The sequence below is a fragment of the Coenobita brevimanus genome, chromosome 109 (assembly GCF_032717465.1).
Source record: "Coenobita brevimanus isolate Jiangsu-jjx chromosome 109, ASM3271746v2, whole genome shotgun sequence".
NCBI classification, from domain to species: domain Eukaryota; kingdom Metazoa; phylum Arthropoda; class Malacostraca; order Decapoda; family Coenobitidae; genus Coenobita; species Coenobita brevimanus.
This window is the reverse complement of record NC_137062.1, coordinates 17,059,260-17,080,062: the sequence shown is the minus strand read 5'-3', so window position 1 is coordinate 17,080,062 and position 20,803 is coordinate 17,059,260.

Sequence of the window (20,803 nt, the reverse complement as noted above, 5' to 3'; positions counted from 1 at the left end):
TATAACAGCCAGAGGATTATTGTTGTAGTTTTTGAGTAATGGCGGGTGATGCTCATCCATGGGCGAATGCTTTGGCTTTTATTTAACACTGTTTTATTTCAGTTTGCATGTGGAGTACGACCCATTTTCCACCTTGGTAGTGGAAGAAATAATGTGTACAGTACAGGCATCACGAAAGTAAACTATTTGATCAGAAGACGTCCTTCTTTTTTTTTTCTTTCTTTCTTTTTAATACATTCTTACTCGAGTGTATTCAGGTTAAGAGGGTCGTCCTGGAGTGAAGGGGTTAATGAAGGAAAACATCTGACCCCAGCCATTGGAATAAGTTTGTCCTAAGCTAATTATAACGGTGTGAAGGAAGCAAGAATATCAACCTGCCTGACGTCCCTCCCACACATGGCAGGACCAGACACACCATCCACCACGCAGGACGGCACACACCATCTCTTACAATAACTTTGTAGGTGCTTGTAGTGAAGTTTTGTAGATCAGTTATACATATATCAGACTCGTGGACGAGCGGTTGTTATACGTGAGTAGTTTGTAAGTAGATAATCTTAATTCCCATTTTGTCATGCAATGACAGGAGAGGTAAAGATGAGTATGGGACTATTTTTATTTGTCTTGGAAATATTAACAAAGTCTCTCACACACGAGTGAAGTATAGAGTCCCGCGAGCTAACCTCCCCGTCTCGCTCTCTCTCTCTCTCTCTCTCTCTTCCACCCTCTCGCCCATGTTGCTAGGCTCCTCCCTACTACCTGTCGGTTCTATATCTAACCTCCTTCTGAGCTCTGCTTCCTAAATTCTGGTGTAGCAGGGGTCGTGTCATGTGTATTACACTGTGGTTGGAATGTTCTAGAAGCCTGTGTGTGAGTATATGTGTATGTGTGTGTATGGTCACGAGGTGCTGTCGTGTGCCTATCAAGCATTAGAGTGTGTAAGCATGTTTAGCATTGCTCGATTCTCGCAGACACAATACCTATCTTGTTGCTTCTATCTGTCTGTCTATCTGTCTATCTATTATAATTTGTAATTATAATATGGAGTCCTGACATTGCTCGGTCACATGCTTGAGGTCCTCCGACAGTAATTTTCATTTACATATGCTAATCTATTAGTACATAATAATGATTATAATATTGTATACATATAATATTCATGTTAATATTGTACTGATCTAGTAATATTACATTTTAAACAAGTTGTATACATATTTGAATAAATGCAGTGGTTGTTGTATGACATTTTGTAAGATGTGTATGTATAATAGACATACACATATAATTGTGCAATGGTAATACTGCTAGGTTATTACATTACATATTGAGTTATCCCTTTAGTAATGTCTAATATTTCACCTAACTTGTGTGATGATTCTGGTAATACAGAATTGTTGTAACATTGTATGAATTTACATAATATTGTAGTACCACTGTGGTAATGCATAACTGTAACATTGTATGAATTGTTACATAATTGTATTGTAATTGTTACATTGTAGTAACATTGTGGTAATACATAATTGTAACATTGTATGAACTGTTACATAATATTATAGAAACATTGTAGTAATACCGGTATATAATTGTAACATTGTATGAATTGTTACATAATTGTATTGTAATTGTTACATTGTAGTAACATTGTAGTAATACATAATTGTAACATTGTATGAATTTACATAATATTGTAGTAACATTGTAGTAATACATAATTGTAATATTGTATGAATTGTTACATAATTGTATTGTAATTGTTGCATTGTAGTAACATTGTAGTAATACATAATTGTATCATTGTATGAATTGTTACATAATATTTTAGAAACATTGTAGTAATACATAATTGTAACATTGTATGAATTGTTACATAATATTGTGGTAATGCATAATTGTGTTGGCCTTATAATTGTAGTTACATTTTGTTAATGCAACTGTTACATAATTGTGTTGGCCTTATAACTGTATTAAAGTTACATGAAAGTTACATCTTGTTAATGCAACTGTTACATAATTGTTACATATTGTTTGTAGTTACATATCGTTTGTAGTTACATAATTATAGGAAGTGTAATATAATGCAATCGTTTGTCGTTACATAATTGTTACATATCGTTTGTAGTTACATAATTGTAATAACTGCAGTCCTGACACTGAATCCGGTCATGCTGAGGTCGATGATAGTAATGATATGCCATGCCACTAGCTTGTGAAGACAATTTCTTTTTGTTTCACTTATATAAGTAGTTTATGTGATGATGTGCCATGCCACTTGCTTGTGGAGAACACTAATATGCTTTTTGTTTCACTTATAGAAGGAGTTTATGTGGTATTTTGGCATTTGTAGTAACACTTACGCTTATTTTCATTTGTTTGTTATGTGATCGTACTGTTTTTCTTTTTTCTTTTTTTTTTTGTATGTATTGATTTTCTATAGTTTGTTTTTCTTCGTTTGTATACGCTTTTTCGGTGTTGTTCGAGGTTGCATAATTGCTGGCTAATTCCATTGGGACCCCTTTTTAAGGTTTAGTTTACATTGCACAGATATTACTGAAAATGATATTATATAGCCCCATATTTAGTTAATTTATATATAAATATATATACACTATATACATATATACACTGACTTGTTGTTCACTTGTACCTATCGTGGGCAATATATGCGTCAGCACTGTGTGGAAATCATTGTCTTCACGATTGTGTGGAAGATGTTGTTCATTCTTACTAACGTCATTTGTGTTGGCCATTTTTTTTTTGGGGGGGGGAGGTTTTCCTTGTAACTTAATTTATCTGTTTCCACTAGGTAACATTAATTAATAAATGGTTAAAACAGTTCTTTTAATCGCTCACTGAGTAACTGTGATAGTATATTTTCTTTTTTACTTTGTAGATGTTATAATGTATAGTTGTATGTGTGAAGTACGTATTTTATGCAGGTAAAAATGGTAACACTCGTTGGTAGTAAATAAATGCTATAATAAATGAATGAATATATACAGTGTAGAATATTTATTGCTGGTGCAAGTATTTAATGATTGAATTATGAAGATATTTGAAATATGTATGTGTATTTAAGTTGTGATTATGCAGCAGGTTTTATATACTTGTGCAGTAGGTTTTTTTTTGTCTACAGTATCACTGTGTATTGTATAAATGAAGTAACTATGTAACTTACTAGTTTTTACCGTGGTGTGAGTGGTGGTGAGTGGTGGTGTCACACACGAATTGATTGACGTGGCGTCGTCTCAGCAAACACGTACTGTATGGTGACGTCGACTTCCCACACTGGTAGCTGTGGTGAGTAAATGAGTAGCAACAAGTAACTTGAGTGAGTAAGATGAGTTGTGAATATGGGCTTGGTATTTACTTCGTCGTCTTGACCTCTTCACTCCTGCGTCAGCGGTGGAGGTTGGGGGACGGTAGGAAAGAGAGGAGGGTGAGGTCTGGTGGTTGTGAGTTGTGAGTCGTGTCTCACTCTTCGTTTGTTTGTTTTGTTTTTCTTTCTCGATGTATTCTCGGTCCTTTTCTCTTGTGATTTACTCGTTGTGGGATGAAGATTGTCACTACTTGTAGGTGCGTGTAGAAGATTATACAAACGACTCATAGAGTTGTTGCTTGTAGTTGACTGTAGATGGTTGTAGTTCGTTGGTTCGTCGTAGAAATTGGAAGATTGTTTGTATAAAAATTTTGTTAAACCACTGGCAAGACGTCTTGTGACCTCTTCACCTCTACATCAGCGTGATGATCGGGGAGACGGAGGGGGGGTTGGAGAGAATACTGTCAGGAGCTGGTTGTGAGTTGTTGGTTGTAAGAGTATTTTTTTTTTTTTCAATCTTGATAATGCAGACTCAACTGTACACTAGTGGGCTCGTAGGCTTGTAGACTCGTATTTTGTAGGAATTCACTACAGAATTGAAGCTAATCTTTGTTAGAGTCTCGTCTGCTTTTGTAGAAATTCACTGTAGATTCTTAGATGAGGTGCGTACGTTCGCTGCCGCCGTATCTTACAATATAATTTGTAGAAATTTGTAGTGTAGTTTTGTAAATCAGTTATACATATATCAGACTCGTGGACGAGCGGTTGTTATACGTGAGTAGTTTGTAAGTAGATAATCTTAATTCTCATTTTGTCATGCAATGACAGGAGAGGTAAAGATGAGTATGGGACTATTTTTATTTGTCTTGGAAATATTAACAAAGTCTCTCACACACGAGTGAAGTATAGAGTCCCGCGAGCTAACCTCCCTGTCTCGCTCTCTCTCTCTCTCTCTTCCACCCTCTCGCCCACGTTGCTAGGCTCCTCCCTACTACCTGTCGGTTCTATATCTAACCTCCTTCTGAGCTCTGCTTCCTAAATTCTGGTGTAGCAGGGGTCGTGTCACGTGTGTTACACTGTGGTTGAAATGTTCTAGAAGCCTGTGTGTGAGTATATGTGTATGTGTGTGTATGGTCACGAGGCGCTGTCGTGTGCCTATCGAGCATTAGAATGCGTAAGCATGTTTAGCATTGCTTGATTCTCGCAGACACAATACCTATCTTGTTGCTTCTATCTGTCTGTCTATCTGTCTATTTATTATAATTTGTAATTATAATATGGAGTCCTGACACATCCACCACGCAGGACGGCACACACCATCCACCACGCAACTCAGCCTCTGGATTCAGAGGCACTTTATTTTACTTTTACCGTATACCGGGAACTATTGTGTTCTGTCAACTCTTTTGTCGTATTTAAATCTCATTTCTTTCACTGCATCAGGGTTCTCGAAATTCTTTCACTATTCCGTCATGCCATTCACGAGCACATATCACTGAGAGTTAGAATATCACTCAACAAGCATTATTTTGCTTTCTTCATTTTAGTAGCCATGGCCGCCCACACACACTGATGTTTTCATACCTGTGTATCCATGACAGTATACTAAAAATGTGTAACGAGAAGGACCTTGAAAATTAATTTATAAAGACAGGCTTGAAATTTCTTTATATATTTACATCAGCCCATTTGCATCGTAATTTGTTGAAAGTATAGTGTGCCCGGACAGAACCCCACATCTGTGTTTACTTTCATGAGCAGAAATGTTATGTAACTACACTGGCCTGCAGTCCTAACGGACCCGGGTTCAAATCCCACTGGGGCAGGGAACAGTTTAACGATTTGAATTTCATAAATATCAGACTTTACTGATCTACCAGATGACTCGCCGACATGTAAAAATACCCCTGCTAATAGGCCTACCAATATACCAGTCCTGTATGAGACAGCCCTAGCATGTATTCAGTATAGACGGTGGGTGCTAGCGCCGAAGTTGTGACATGTAGAGGTGTACGGCACGTAGGAGGACTACTGGGCCCTGAAAGCAGGCTGTGAAGCCTATGCCCAGAATCGGTCACATTAAAAAAAAAAAAAAAAATCTTTATCACGCAACAAGAATTACACTCATTACAGTCAATGTAATAGTCTGTATCTTACAAGCGTTCCGAGGCAGAATTACTTGATAGGAAGACACGTGTTCTTAGTTTAATCTTCCTATGTCAAGCCAAGGTTATTCAGCTTAAGGGGGACGTGTCATAGTAAAGGCGTTGTGAAGGACACATGTCACCCCGACAATGTGAAAAGTTTGTGCTAAGCTGCGTATAACCGTTTGAAGAAAGCCAGAATATAAATTCCGTCATGGGAGTGAAGTGGTTGAATAAAAGTAGGGCGGTGAGGCTCCTCAGTATACTTTTTATGAATGTTACTCCAAGTACTTTACATACTTGGATATTCTCACAACTGTCGTCTGTCTTAATTTACACACGGACACATTTCCATCCTTCCTTTTTCCCGCTCCCATGGCAGGCTGCCAGCAATGACCCGCCACGCAAGCCAACCTGGACCTTCCTAGCCAATAACATTTTTTTTTTTCTTACCATAAAACCGTGAGTAAAACTGTAATCTGCACACTCTAATCACAATTGCCTTTCATTTTGCTTCATTGGACCCAGGTTCTGAAAATTCTTCCAACATTTCAGCAACGAGCACATCACATCGTCAGTCAAAACAACCATCGCTTTATTGTCCAGTACATTTAGTACACCTTGCCGCACACAGACACTGACACTTTAATAGTTTTCTACGTGATATTACAAAAAATGTATATGTTACTAGATTAGCAGTAATAGTTGCTTAATATGCAGTTCTCAATTTCATGTTTATTTACACCGGCCCCGTGGCATGGTGGGTGAGGAGCGGGACTTATAATTTATAGTCCCAGGATCGAATCCCAGACTTGTGATTACCTTTATTAATAAAAATCTTGTGAAATTAGACGCTTAAATACAGCTTCCGTTGTATAAGATTTTGGGTGGCTAGATAGCTCAGTCGGTAAGCTGCTGTATCCACGTACTTACCAGCGCTGGTTCGAATCCTCACAGTTTCTAATTTATTAATAAAAATGTTGCAGAATTAGACGCTTAAATATACCTTCCGCTGTTTTAAATTTTGGTGCCAGAGTGGCACTTGCTGACCCGTCATTGGCCATCTGGACGTGCGGGTGGGACTTGCTGACCTGTGACTGGTCTATGACCGTCTGGGTGGGACTTGCTGACCTGTGACTGGTCTATGACCGTCTGGGTGGGACTTGCTGACCTGTGACTGGTCTATGACCGTCTGGGTGGGACTTGCTGACCTGTGACTGGTCTATGACCGTCTGGGTGGGACTTGCTGACCTGTGACTGGTCTATGACCGTCTGGGTGGGACTTGCTGACCTGTGACTGGTCTATGACCGTCCGGGTGGGACTTTGCTGACCTGTGACTGGTTTCTGACATTCCAGGTGGGAATGACTGATCTGTGACTTGTCTCTGACCACTATAATTCACAAACATAAACACACAGCCACCACAGCCATCCAAACCCTGCAGCCAAACAGCATCCTTCAAGAACCACCAGTAGATAGACTCCCCTCAGAATATTCCCTACCCTGAGAGACACGAGTACACCCAGCCAGACTGTGATTCGGCCACCACCCTTCACTGCTACAGTACCAACAATAAATACAACTTACACTGCAATGCACACCACCACACCACAAAACACCACACACTCACCACGTGCACCACAATATCACAACAGACAGACCTTCAACATAACCTTAACAAAAGACCACTGGCAGCGACCGGTGCAAGTCTCCGATCTCCTGTGGAATTGAAACATTTTTAGTTAGGAGGGATGTCTAAGAAATAATATGCATTAATTCCTTCACTCCGGTGACGTGTTTTTCAAGTTTATTCTTGGTGTAATGACGATTTTATTCAGATGAGTAGATACTTCAAATGGATGGAGTTAGAGCTATCATGAATTATCTCTGTCACTACATACAGATTGCCATACTAAACAGATTGACTGGGTGGGAAAAGAAAATAAAGAATAACAGTTCATGGTTGTGAAAACAGTTAACCTCCCATGCTCAAATAATTAATATTTAATAACAGGTACCGAACTCTCAATTGATTTTTATTCAACTTACGGCTGACCCATCGTAGTCAAAGGGTGAAGTACACAAGACCTGAATATGTTATACCCCCAGGTGATAAATTTTTGCACAGAAGAACAACCTAAAGAAATAAAAACCCTTCCAATGTAACACTGAGGCGCGCCCACCAGCTTTCTATTCTGACTGTCTTATATGTTATCTCATATTTCCCTCACCCTGTCTCGCCTTTTACATAATGTTCCAGCACTTTAGGTTAAAACAAAATCGCACAAATAATCAAAACGCAGACACAACTTGAGGGTGGGAAAGGGCGCGGCATTAGGCAGACCCACCCAGTATGGCTAATAAACAGCACTGATTCACGGAAAGTTTTATTTTTCCTTCTTTCCATTTTTCACTGTTGTGTTTGTGTTATTAAGCCTTCAGTCGGCTGCGGTATTTTGTTGGTGTGGTTCTTGCCACCACCAGACGGTTGTAGTGAACTTTGGACATGCCTCTAATAGTGAAGGGGTAAATGACGGCTTTAGCTAACCTCTTCCTGTTACAAAAATATCTGCTAAGCTAAATAAAATCGTCTGAAGGCAGCAAGAATACAATGAAAAATACGTCATGGGAGTGAAGTGGTAAAACCTTTTATTTCAATGAGGTTTATCTTTATTTCTCTTGCTTCCACTTGATTTTTTATCACGTGGGAAGGATGTTTAGTAGTTCTTTTACCTTAACTTTACCAAGATTTTCCTCCTTCATCAACTTAGGCCACCTACCTCAGTGGCCGAAAAAGACAGTGCTATGGCGTTACATCCTTCCCATTGCACTTCTTCATGACTAGCATCGTATTTATGTCGTAATCTCTTTCTGTAACTCAATATTAAATGGGAAGAGATCGTAATTTTAGGTAGTTTTAGAGCTAACAGAATACAGTATAGTGATGATAATAATGAAGGCTGAACCTGTTCACTCCAATTCTAAAATTCTCTCCAAAGCTGAATAAAATTATATGGAGCTACAATGAATGAAATTTACTTCCTCGACGAGAAGAGGAATAACATACACTTGTTTGAGACAAAACCCTAATGAAGTACGGTACGATGACCTATTATTATATTTTACTATTAGTACGGCCACGATCGGTTATCCAATACAGGAGAGATTGTTGATGGGAGAAAGGGATAATCATGTAAAACCTGCCCCTTGGACGAGAAATGACGGCCCCCACCAGTGAATAAATTCCAGCAATAATCACTACGCACCAATAACTGGCGGGGTGGCAAAGCCTGCTGCGCCACACCCACCCACCAACAAAGCTGATACCTAGGCTCCATATCCAGTAGCACATTTTTTTCTTTCTGTTGTTTTAGGGTACTTGCTTTACAATATTAAATAAAGGAATTGAATCCCTTACTTTCTTTTAATCGCCCGCCTTTACAAAGGAGGAGCGATAATTTTTTGCCCGCTTGTTGTGTGTGTGTGTGTGTGTGTGTGTGTGTGTGTGTGTGTGTGTGTGTGTGTGTGTGTGTGTGTGTGTGTGTGTGTGTGTGTGTGTGTGTGTTTTCCCATTATATATCATAAACTACTTAAGCAATCACCATGAAACCTTCAGGGTATCAAGATATGGCCAAAATCTTGAACGAGTTCAAAAATAGGCACTTGAGGTCAAGGTCAAGGTCACTTAAATGGCTGCCAAAGGTCAACTATACTCCGTTTTTTTTATCGAGGCGAAGATGCACTTGACAGATTGGTGATGATTGGCTGAATGCAACGATACTACATAATCTCTCTATTATTATTTGACAACATATATCTGATGGGGAAATTTGGGTTAGTAAATGTTATTCGGACATGTTGCATTCAGCCAATCATCACCACCCTATCACGTGCATCTTCGCCTCAATAAAAAAAACTGAGTATAGCTTTTATCACCTGCCATTGGCACCATTACATTTCATGAACGGCTTGAGCTATCAGCATGAAACCTTCAGGGTTTCAAGATATGGCCAAAATCTTCCGACCCCCTCAGCCCGGGGGTGGCGCTTCACCCAGGCACCCCCAGAAAGGGGCAGCATCAGTTCCCCCCCACGGGGAGGGCCCCTTCCCCCAGACCCCCCAGGGAGGGGCCTTCCCTCGGCCATCCCAGGGGGATGCCGCCCCCTGCCCCCTCCAGGGGGCTCCGCCCCTGGACCCTCCCAGGGGGGCACCGCCCCCTATCCCCACAGGAGGGCTCCGCCCGCCGTCCTTCATAGGGGGCACCACCATCCCTGGGGGGGACTCGCTTGTAACTTGGCCAATAGCATATTCTGGCAGGCGATTAGCATCCGGCTCCCAAATGCTTTTCTTTCATTATGTTCAATCATACTACCAGCATGGGATTCTATATAACTTTAGTGGTATCACTGAATGTGAAAGTGTTGATAAAAACTACAGTATATAGAACCCGTCGTGTTGGGAGTCTCCAGAAATACGTAATCGTAGGAAGGGGTTCACCTTGACGTAAACCCAGTGTACTGCAGTTTTTTTTTTGAAGGATGATTTGTGTTATGACAGTGAGGTGCATGAGGTTAGTAAGTGTGTTGTGGTGTGGGTGGCTGCATTGCGGTGTGGGCATAGTGGATTGTTTGTGAGTTGTATGTTGGGTTGGTATTGTAGCAGGGAAGGGTGAGGGCCACATCGAAGTCTGTCTATACTCTCTTTTATTTTTTATATATATATATTTTTTTTAAGGCAAGGATGCACTTGACAGGTTGGTGATGACTGGCTGAATGCAACATGTCCAAATAACATCGTTATATTTCAGATAATCACTGGTCGACATAATTCTAAACTGTTATGGTTCTAGTATATTTTTAGGTGATTCTAAGCAACATGAACCTGTAAATATCGAGTATGATATCCAATTTTCGTCAGCACGTCCAATTTTCGAGAACAATTATACCATAGGAAAATCTGCTCGTGTGTTGGAAAATGCGACACTTCTCCAATCACTGAGATAGATATATCATGCAATGTTGCAGTCAGCTGGTAATTGTGTCGGTTTTAGCAGCTTCAGTTAAGTACCTGAATCATAAGATGTTTAGCAACTCAAAGTGAATCAGCCACAGCCGAAAGTCGAGTAAAATTTTCCCACCATCAAGCAGATTATTTTTTTTTACACCAATGTATGTAATGGTCATCTTATATTCGCTGTTATTCTATTTCAGCTTTTCTTTACTGTTACATTGCCTTGATCTGTGTTGACAAGCAATGAAGCACCGCAACTGTATGAAAGCATCAGACTCTTTCTGCCACATCTGCGTGATCTTTACACCTTAAAGCCTGAAGAGACCAATTACAAGGAATGTTTAAAGTGCTTACAAACATTTCTCCAAATGTCCTGATGGTAATCAAGACAAAACGTGGGCACCCCACATTGCATGAAAGCTAGGTGTAAACCACATGAAAAGGCCATCAGGTATGCCTTTCACTGTACCAATGGTTTGGCGCGAACCAAATGATCACTGTCCTGACTGCTACTTTTGCCTCGCTAACACCAAAGGGAATTCAGTGAAAACTCTGTCCAAGATCAGGTATCCTTACGTACCTTCTCTAAGGCAAGCACCCCATGGCCCTGAGCTTCCAGTTCCACATCCTCCATTAAGTACCACAAGTGAATCAGAAACTAGTGAGGAGTGTTGCATGGATGCCGACTTTCAAGAAGATTTAGAGAGCAAGAAGCCACATTTCATCAGTCAGGTAGAGCTGCATGACCTTCTAAGAGACTTTAACTAACCCAATGAGAAAAATTATTTCCATGGATCTCGACTCAAGCAATGGAACATGCTACATGGTGGAGTTTGTACCACCATGTTCCATTATAGACATGAAAAGCTCTGAATGTACTTTAAGATAGGTGACATGCTTAGTTACTGTTATGATGTTGTATCGTTAATGCAACAGCTTTGTTAGTCTCGTCCTTATCAAAAAGGAATATGGCGGTTGTTCATAGACTCTGGGAAGAATGCACTGAAGGCAGTTCTTCTCCATAATGGAAATGAACTTCCTTCTCTTCCAGTTGTGCATGCCCATGGAGTGAATGAAAGTTATGAAACTATGGGTAAAATGTTGACCGTTACTGACTACAAAACTTGTCAATGGAGCATCTCTGGGGACCTGAAAGTGATCTGCTTGCTTCTACGACTTTAGCAAGGTTACACAAAGCACATGTATTTTCTCTGTTCATGGGACAGCAGAGCATACGCTAAGCATTACAAATAAAAGGAATGCCCAGTGTGACCGAAAAATATGACTGGATGGTTCAACTGTCTTAATAAACCTCTTGCTGACCCTGAGAAGGTACTCTTGCCTCCACTTCATTTGAAACTTTGGTGAACAACTTTGTGAAGGCCATGGATCAAGATGGTGCTGGCTGCCACTGCTTGCTAACGAAGTTCTAAGGCATTGTATCTGAGGCCAAAGTAAAGGCAGGTTTTTTCAACTGTCCCCGAAATTCATCTTATACTCAACGATCATGATTTTGTAAAGAGCTTATCAGAGCTGGAAAGGGCTGCTTGGGAGAGCTTCATGGTTCTTACCAAGAATTTCCTAGGAAATTTTTGAGCATCGAATTGTGAGGAGCTTGTGGACAAGATGTTGAAAAGTTACCATGCATTCGGTGCTCAAATGTCGCTCAAGATAAATTTCTTCCATTCTCACTTGGACTTCTTTCTATTTATTCTTGGCAATGTCAGTGATGAACGTGGCCAAAGGTTTCACCACAAAATTGTCATAATGGAGAGCCGATATCAAGGCCGATTCAATCCAAGCATGATGAGCGACTATTGTTGGACTTTATAGCGTGGCAGTAATTGCTCCTACAACTGCAAAATGCAGGGGCACTTCTAATGTGCAAAAGTCATATCATAATGTTTTGTATATATGTATATATATATATATATATATATATATATATATATATATATATATATATATATATCGGTTTGTGCCTGGTATATGATATGAATTAAAGACAAAGTATATTATTTTTGTAACAATTAATATAGACTTACTGATACTTATTTGACGAATTTGCATGTTTCATGGAATTATCCCTCACTTATGATATAGTACGTCAAGGTTGCATGATAGCCAAAATTTATGGCCATTTTAGAAATTGGGGGTAACAAATAAGTCTGAAATAGGTGAGAATAAGTCAGAACCAGTTTGGCTGTTGACCAGGTTATTGAGAGGTCTATAACTCGAAACTCGTTGAAGATAGAGAGATATTTACTATTATTAACATACAGGGAATCCCATATGGGTTGTCATTTGGCAGCATGACCTTGAGTGACCTTGAAAGGTCAAAGGCAAGATCAAGGATTTTCAGAGGACGTAACTTGAAAACATTTGCGTCATTACCTTAGACTTTAACCCATTAACTCCTAGGGTTCCTGTGTGTGGGATTTTGTTGGAAGGGTACTAAGTGTACTGCCCTCCGCCTATCGGCTCATAGTCGAGAAGCTTCCCGGTCCCTACGCCGGAGTTCCTTCCTTTATTAATTTTTGAAAATGCCCAGTTCCATCCTATATTCAGGACGCTGAGAGCAAATGGGTTAATTGTGCACTGACACTACATGACAGAAACGAGTCAGTATTTAACAACAATAAAATAACTGCTGTCAGGCGAGGTTCGTTGTGGCTGGGATCACTTGTTAGTCTTTTCACGGCTGCCTTTTTTGCGTTCATGTGTTTCATATTTCTAATTCACTATCCCATTTTTTTTTTTTTTCTTTTTAAACCCTTTTTTTTTTTTTTTCTTAGTTTTTCCGCACTTTCTTTTCCCTTTTTTTCCTTGTCACTTTCTTTTTGCATTTTTCCTGCCTTCTTTTGTCTCTGCTTATCTTTATTGGTTGTATAACCTCCCGTCTCCTCAATATTCAGCATTACAAGGCACAAGAGAGGAGGTAGGAGAGATGAAGTAAGGTGGAGCGACCATTGATTAGTGTACGTACATACCAAGTTAACATCCTTGCCATATATACCTTACGTTCCTTCTTTCTCGCTTTTGTTGTTTCATTAGCCTTTATTTCAATTTTTATTTTTTTCCAGTTTCGTTAAGTCTTTCTCTATTCTTATCTTTTTCTTTTCTTCCTTTAACATTGTTCTCTCCATTTTTTTTTTCTAATTTCCTTTTTCATTATTACTCTCCTGTTTCTCTCTCCATTTTTCCCTCCTTCCTTTTTATCCTCTCTATTTTCTTTCTTCACACTATTACACCAAGAAAATGACAGGGGAAGAAGGAGTCAAGATGAAGTAAGGTGCAGCCACCAGGGACTCTACTAAAGCTGTCTGAAGTTCCACCCTAGACATCGCTACTGACTCATTCTGCTTGTTTTGTTTTGTTTTGTTTTTGTTGTTTTGTTTTTTTATCCCTTTTTCTTCCATTTCCTCTATTCTTTTTCCGTTTATGTTTCTTATATTTCTTCTTTATATTTCCTATATTCTTTATCCTATTTCTTTCTTTTTTCTTTCTTGGGTTCTATACATTTCTCCTTTCTATACTTCTGTTATTTCCCTATTCCATTTTACCTTCCCATTTCCGTTTCCCGTTCCTTAGCAGTATTGTGACAAACTCACTCATTGTTCTCACCTCATATTTTATACATACTGTTTTTATTTCTTCCTTTTTTCATTTTCGCAATTTCTTAATCTCTCCTTTCTCCTTTCTTTCTGAGTTACATCATCCTAAATTACATGAGACGTAGGAGGCAAAAGATAATTATCATCAGCCACATTTGTTGGACATCACCATCGACATCACAACTCCTACACTGCAAACAGCGCCACCATCATCACACTCATCATCATCATCATCATCATCACATTTTCATCACCATTTTCAGCAATGTAAATATATACACGTAACATTATTCTCATGATAAATCATCATCATCATCATCATCACCATCATCAGTATAGTCTCTGTCACCATTAACTACAATCGATTAAAGCCACCACTATCATACAGCATCACAAGCTACAAGACAGGTAGGAGGTGAGGTGAAGTACAGTGCATCGGCCTGGGACTCCACTACTGGTGTACACACCTCAGATCTGACATCGTCTGCAACCCCTTCTTTCTGCTCTTGTTATCGCTTTCATTTTTCCTAATATATAACCTATTATCTATTTTCTGATATTCACTCCTTATCCTGGGCTATCATTTATTATTTTCTTTGTCTCTTCTTCTTAGTACCTCCACCAATGGTGTTCGATGTTATGTATTCACCCCTGTTGTCTGTCTGTCTGGTAGTTTGTTTGTCCACAAGATATCTCAAGAAGATATCGGTGGCTTTCATCGAAATTTTGTGGATATGTTGGTTAAGGGCCCAGGAAGACCTGAGTAAATCTTGGTGGTGATGTGAGTTGTGTGGTACAGACTTTGGCGGAGGTATGCGCCCTCTTAGTGCTACATTCTGGTTCTGTCACATTTTCCTTCTTTCATTTTCACCTTTTCTTTTCATTTCTCTGCTCTCTCTGTCTCATTCTACTGATCCTCTCTTCCTTTCTATGATTTTTTTTTTTTTTTAAATTCTCATTTTTCTTTTCTTTCTTCTTTCTCCCCTTTTCTTCCGTTATTTTACATCATCACAAACTACAAGAGAGGTCAAACGTTAGATTAAGTAAAACGGCCTTGGACTCTACTCCAGGTGTGCCGAAAGCCTACTTTTGTCAGCCCCCCCCCACCCCCGCTCTCTCTCTCTCTCTCTCTCTCTCTCTCTCTCTCTCTCTCTCTCTCTCTCTCTCTCTCTCAAGGTGTATTTTTTCATCTTTATTTTCGCTTCCTCCTCTTTCTGTTTTGCTTACAACCTTACCCCCTCTTACATTTTAATGTAGTCTGGTGTTCTTTCTCATTTCGTGTGATTGCTGCTGTTTTTTCCTACTTATTTTGCTCTTTTGTTCCCTCTCTTCATTTCTTATCTTGTTTTTCTCATTTTCATCTTGCTCTTCTTTCCACAATTTGCTTCCTTTCTTTTCTTTTTTCTTTCTTTCTGTTTCTCTTTCTATCGATCGATCGGTCGTTCTTTCTTGATACGCCACTAGATGAGGGAAAGGACAGAAATAAATGATATACGAGGTAATATCACCAACGACTTCACAAAATCTAAACAGTGTATAGCAGACAGTAACAAAGTAAGCAAAAGGCTTGCCTTTATTTCAAGGAAATTCAATTACAAAACACCTGAAATTGTCTTGATGTTGTGTAAGTCACTAGTTACACACTCTGTATATAGTAATGGTCCCAGAGCCTTATTAAAGACGAAACCAAACTCGTGTAACTTGCAATACTTTGGTGATAGAAACTCCGTGTACAAACAGCTAGATAAGAAGTTTATTACGAGCTCACAATAAAATAGTCTGCCCGTCTTGAATGTCTGCTCTCAACTGAACAGTGGCGCCGTCTTCCCAGGCTTCAGGCCCTGGGAAAGCGTGCTAGGTCAGTAAGTTTAGTGGGGGCATGTATGCATTGGGGGGGGGACATATATACATCGGGGGTAGACATATTGTGGAGGGGGTACACTATTCCCACGGGTAGCTGAGATGGTGTCTCCTGACACCAGGAGTTAAATGGTGTTTGATTATGGTATTAAGGCAAGGTCGGGGAGGTTTGTACAAGGGATAAGTATGATACAGGGGCAGTAGGGGAGACATGGCCATGTTGAGGGGAGGGAATGAGAAGGATATATACAGAGAAAATATACAAGGATTAATAGGTATGTGTCCAGTAAGGGTCGAAGGTATACAAAGATATAATGGGGATTATACAATAAAAGTTTGATACATGATAAACAAGGAGTAGATATAAGAGTTCTATTGTTGATCTTCGTTCATTTTTTTTTTTTTTTTGTATTTTCTGTAGGATACACTGGCACTCAGTAATGCATGAAAGAAATACCATCATTTTCTAGGAGGCAGAGTTCTGTTCACAGTTTGGTTAATTGCCAGATGGCATTGGTAGTCACTGAATGTGAGGGCACTAAGTATGGGGAGTTTCTGCGTTGTGTGTAGGGCGTACTATGCTTGTAGCGACTCTGATTTCCTGGACTCGGCGTTCCATTTTTCTGACACAACAATGTACTGCACATATGATGAGTAGAAAACCTATGAAAGCGATAACCACAGGGGGAAACACAACTGTTGGATGAACCCATGAACGGCTGAAGGCCAGAGAAAATTGATCCATAATGAAATCACTGTCATTGAGGAATGTTAGCATGCGCAAGTTAGGGGAGGTGATGGTAATGTTGGCAGATGGTAGGGTGGAAGGCATGTCGATTGGTTGAAAGATGTCATAGGAGTGTTTACGGACAGCTTGGTGATAGCGAGTGGCGTAAGTGATGACGGACTCTGATTTGATGGTACAATAATCTGGTGCTTTCTAGAGACCACGAGCGGGGACGGATCGAACCGAATAACCAGGACACATGATTGTGACAGAGATGGGAACAGCAAAGAAGAAGTACTGGACATGGTTGAGGTGAGCATGGTGGACCGGGAGTTCAGGAGCTGGTACAAAAGAACAGGCCGAGTAGATGGAATGGTTGCGAACTAAAGCAGACTTACAGGGTGTAGCACTGCTAGGGAAGATAGCGAAAAGGTGGGCAGCACAGAGACGAGAGGTTGGAGTAAGGGAGGAACATTTCTGGAGGTCTGTGGAAGAAAGGAAGGCAACTGAAAGATGATCATGGGAGAGGAGGAAATATTCTGAAGGAACAGATACTTGTAACAAGGAGTTGTTGAGGCGGAAGGGGAAGGGAATGATGTGGAAAAAGTTAAAGGTTATGGCAGAATGGAGAGGAATATGGACGACGACGTAGTTGGTGAGAAGAGTGGCTTCGAGAACAGGATAATAATATTCGAGGGAGGAGTAGGGGAGGACTGGGGATAGACCGAAGGTGGAGTGAGCCCATTCCAGGACAGAACGGAGAGCTGAGACAGGTACTAAGTCGGCAGTGACACGTCCATTTATAGCATCGACCAGGATACGAACCAAGGTAGAGACTTGATACAGGAGAGAGTCAATGGCCAGTTGGAGATTATCCATGTTGATTCTGAGGTAGAAGAACTGAGAGATAACGTTGAGATCTGAAAAGTGTCGTTGTAAGATATTGGTGAAGTTGTTTAGAGTGGACGTGACTTTATTTAGGTGGGTCGTAAGCTTCTGTAACATAATGTGTTGGATTTTAATGACTCGGCGTTGGGACTCTAGAGCTGAAGCTAAATGAATGAGATCAGATTTGAAGCCAGAAATGTCACGGGCTGTAGCAACGCCAAACAAGCCACTCAGAATCTCACCGCCGAAGTCGAAGAGACCTCGTTTCACACGAGAACGACCAACGGGTGTCTGAATGGAAAATGTGTCTTTGAGCTCAGTGAATCTGTTACTTATGTATTGCAATTGCCAGGAGAGTGGGAGGAAAAGGTTATAGAGATACTCATTCGGGTTGTGTGTCCCCATGATGGCCGTGAGATGGGTCTTGATTCCGTGGAGCTGGTGCGCGTAGGCAGGTAGGGCAATGGCTACGTCGGCCAGCTGCGCAAGATCATAGCGCAAGGAGACTAGTTCTTCGATAAGCATTACCTCGCCTCCTGAGCCGACCAAGGCCCCGGGACGTACTCCACCATCGTCCTGACCTGACCCAGACCCCAGGAGGGTCAGCACTGCCAGCAGGGAGATCGCTAACAACGTACCTAGAAAATCAGGGTAGAGTTAATGGGGGAGGTCTTGAAGAGGTTGATAGGCAGAGCGCAGTTTGGACCGATATTGATTGGTTGATGAAGGAGTAGGTGGAGGTGGAGATGAAGGAGACTGAGGGATAGGTGGAGACAAATTAGATTGAGGGATGTGTGGAGGGGAAGGGGGGTCAGGAGGTTGTGTAAGTGACTCTTCCAACACGAGGCCACGGGGTGCTCGCTTTAAGTCATCGACGTGGACCCATCTGGTGTCCTTAGTGGACAGGTCCTGGAGGTGAAATTTGTTGCCTTGTTGAGTGAGGACGTGGTGGGGCCCTGTAAATTTGTCATCCAACTTAGAGGAACGCATATGGGAATGAGCAAAGACAAGATCGCCTACATTGATAGTGATAGGAGAGGCGGACTTATGTTGGTGCTGCAGCATGTCCTCCTGAGAGGAAGCCAAAGTGGATTGGACATACTGGTGGATTGTCTGGAAGTTGGCCAATTTTAGTTTAACATAATCATCCATGTTGTAGATGGGTTCTGGCTTTGAGGATAAGAGAGAGTATGGGAGGTCCTTGTCAAAACCAAAGAGGACGAAGAAGGGAGATTCAGCAATGGATGCATTGATGGAGCTATTGATTGAGGATGCCACTTGGGGAATCCAGTCATCCCAGGACGAACTATGGGAGCCTCGATGTCTAAGGCACTCTAAGATTTTCCGGTTGTGGCGTTCTACAAGGCCATTGGAAGCTGGATGGTTAGGCACGACATTGCACTTACTGATATGAAAGCAGCGACAGATCTCATCAAGAAGGCTATTGTTGAACTCTGTACCGTTGTCAGTAAGAATGGTATGAGGGGTACTGAACGGGCAAATTACGTGATCTACAAAGTCATGTGCAACGCTCTTCGCGGTCTTGTCGGAGAGGGGTACGAGGACACAGTAGCGGGAGAAGTGGTCGACCACTACGAACAAATACTCAGCGCCAGATTCCGTGAGAGGTAGTTTTAAGAGATGGATTGAGACAGTTTCCCATGGTCGTGACGGGATTGAGTATTGTAAGAGAGGTGCTGGTAAGCCGGTTGATCCTTGGTGGTGGTGGCAGGAGAGGCAAGAGTCACAGTGGGCATTGATATCGCGGTGCATGGTTGGCCAATAGTATTTGAGACGTGCTTGGCGCAAGCATCGGTCTTTACCTGGATGGGAAGCTTGAAGGGTATTATGAACAATGTGAAGAACCTTTGGTATCAGGGCAGTGGGGACAACAAGTTGGCATACTTCACGATTGGGCATGTCTTTGCCTGTTATTAGTGTTTTCCTGTACAAGAGATCATCATCAAGCATGAACTCATCTAGTGATACTGGCAGAGTAGGTAAGGTCGAGGCATCACCAGATTCTAGGAAATAAATGACTTTGGACCATATGCGGTCTTGGCGCTGAAAGTTTTGAACAACTTCTGACGTTAGTGTAGTGTTTTCAGTTACTTCGGGCTGCAGTGATATTATAGCTGCTGCTACGTGACGTGAGAGTGCGTCTGCGACTACATTCAACTTGCCTGGTACATATTGAAAAGTGGGATTAAATTCCTGGATGATGACGGACCATCTAGCTAACCTACCTGTTAGGTTGCGGTTCTTGAACAAATCACATAGTGGAAGGTGGTCTGTTTGGATATGCACTGGATAACCATAGACTATATCTCTGAAATATTTCAAAGACCAGACTACCACTAGTGCTTCGAGATCTGTGACACTGTAGTTACGTTCAGTGGTTGTAAGGGTGCGACTAGCATACGCTATTACGCGATTCCTTGATGCTTCATCGAGTTGCATCAAAACGGCACCAAGTCCAGTGCCTGAGGCGTCTGTGCAGAGAAGGAAGGGTGTGGTATAATCAGGGAACGCTAGAACAGGGGCATTTACAAGAGCTATCTTTAGCTTTTGGAAAGCCTGTGACTGGTCGTTAGTCCAAACAAAGGGCACATTCTGCTTGAGTAAGTGGGTCAGAGGAGCGGCGATCTTTGCTTAGCCTTGTATGAATCGACGATAATAGCCACTGAGGCCCAGGAAACTTCGTACAGCTTCGGTAGTGGTAGGTTCTGGGAAGTTAATAATCGCTTTAGTTTTATCCTCATTAGTATGAATGCCTTGTGCATCTACGACATGGCCTAGGAAAATGATTTTCTTTCGCAGGAAGTCACATTTACTGAGATTGATTTTCAGGCCTGTGAGCTGGAGGCGTTCAAAGACTTGCTGGAGTTTGGTAAAATGGTCAGGATGGATTTACTCACAACAAAGATATCATGTAGGTAAGCAAAAAGAGAGTGTCCCATCATACCGCTGAAGACTGAATGGATAAGTCGCATGAACACGGAAGAAGCATTTCTCAGACCAAAAGGGAGTCTCTTAAACTGAAAATGTCCAGAAGGGGTGCTAAAGGCTGTAACTCGGCGAGAGGATTCTTCCATTTCGACCTGCCAGTACCCGCTGAGGAGGTCTAAAGATGAAAAGAGTACGTTATTTTCACCAAGAGATTCTAGCAAATCAGTGAGGATGGGTAACGGAAAATGGTCTGGAACGGTGACAGAATTGACCTTACGATAGTCGACTACT